Source organism: Octodon degus, unplaced genomic scaffold (assembly GCF_000260255.1).
Source record: "Octodon degus isolate 3935 unplaced genomic scaffold, OctDeg1.0 scaffold00288, whole genome shotgun sequence".
Taxonomy (NCBI): domain Eukaryota; kingdom Metazoa; phylum Chordata; class Mammalia; order Rodentia; family Octodontidae; genus Octodon; species Octodon degus.
This window is the reverse complement of record NW_004524864.1, coordinates 1,579,624-1,581,518: the sequence shown is the minus strand read 5'-3', so window position 1 is coordinate 1,581,518 and position 1,895 is coordinate 1,579,624. Positions and strand designations below refer to the sequence as shown.

The window sequence follows — 1,895 nt, the reverse complement described above, 5'->3', positions numbered from 1 at the left end:
TCTTTCTTTCTTTCTTTCTTTCTTTCTTTCTTTCTTTCTTTCTTTCTTTCTTTCTTTCTTTCTTTCTTTCTTTCTTTCTTTCTTTCTTTCTTTCTTTCTGGTGGAACCGGGGATTGCACTCAGGCCCTTGTGCTTGCCAGGGAAGCATTTATTCCACTGAGCCCCTGGCCCCTGCTTTCCCTCTTAAATGGGGAACTAGACAAAGATATCTGCTATCTCTACTTCTTTTCAGTATAGTTCTCTAAAAATTAGCTAGAACAATAAGGCAAGAGAAAGAAATCAAAAGGAATAGATAGGGAAGGAAGATGTTATCTTTATTACCATTATCATTATTTTCTGGTGACATGATCCTTTGTACAGAATACTCAAAAAACTCCACCAAAAGACTTCTAAAACTGTTATCCAAATTCATTAGGAGAGCGGTATACATCGCCAATGCTCAAAAGTTAATAGCCTTCTTTTAAAACAATAACAAACTCACTTGGAGGGAAATTAGGGGACCAATGCCCTTCAAAACAGCATCAAAAAAGAAAAAGAAAAAGAAAAAGAAATACTTAGGAATTAGCCTAACTAAGGAAGTGAAAGATCTATCTCTACAATGAAAACTATAGTCCTCTGGAAAAAGAGATTGAAGAAAATATTAGAAAAATGAAAAATACCCCATGTTCCTGAATAGGTAGAACCAATATTGTCAAAATGGTCATACTTTCAAAGCTATTATACAGATTTTATCCAATCCCCACCGAAACACCAGAAATGTTCTTTACAGAACTGGAGAAAGTAATCCTAAAATTCATGTAGAACCAAAAGAGACCTAGAATATCAAAAGAGACTCTCTGATAACAAAAGCAATGCAGGGACATCACAATTTCAGATTTAAAATTATACTATAAAGCTACACTAATAAAAAACAGTATCATATTAAAAAAAAACTCATGAATGAATGGAACAGAATAAAAGATACAGAAGTAACTACCAGCTCATTCAGCTACATTATCTTTGACAAAGGACCCAATCACTTCACTGGAAGAAAGATGACCTGTTTAAAAAGTGATGCTGGGGGGCAGGGGAGAGAGCTCAGTGGAATAAACACTCGCCTGGAAAGTGCAGGGTCCTGAGTTCAATCCCCGGTATCACACACACACACACACACACACACACACACACACACACAAAGATGCTGGGAAAACTAGCTATCCACATGCTGAGAAGTAAACCTAGATCCACATCTCTGACCATACACTATATGAAAATCAAAATGGATCAAAAATGTAGCATTGGGGGGACGGAAAGATGGCTCAGTGGAATAAGCGCTTCCTTGGCAAGTACAAGGGTCTGAGTTCAATCCTCGGTTCCGCAAAAAAAAAAAAAAAAAGTAGCATTAGCACAAAAACGATTAATCTACTTAAGGACAAATAAAAAAAAAAAAAAAAAAAGTAGCATTAGCACAAAAACGATTAATCTACTTAAGGACAAATTAGAAAAGTCCTTTGTTATTTTAAAGAGAAAAAAATAAAATAAAATTCCAAAATGAGATAGCAGGAGAGTAACTGGTTAATACATAACATGTTGTTATCTTTATTTTTTTTAATATTTATCATTGTGTTTTATTTCACAGTAACCATTTGTAAAATAAAGACAATAATCCAACTGAGATACAATCCCACACACAGGTGTCTTGGGCAATCTGAACATTATGCATTACAAATGTGGGTACTCAGATGATATTTAATTACGTCATACATCACCTGACATTAAAGACAAAAATGTTCAAAGCCACAGTCGTACAAAATGTATTAACTTAGAACTCTTGCTGTATTCATTTTCATACTTCAGGAGAAAACCCCTCCATTTTCTCCTTCAACATCAGTATCTTTGCAAATGAAAACAACACC

At 34.7% G+C, this 1,895-nt stretch overlaps 1 protein-coding gene across 1 annotated transcript in view; it reads right to left on the bottom strand.

Annotated features, from left to right (window-relative positions):
• Positions 1-1,895, bottom strand: part of Clec12a (C-type lectin domain family 12 member A) — a 45,236-nt gene that overhangs the window by 25,513 nt on the left and 17,828 nt on the right. The window lies entirely within an intron of this gene.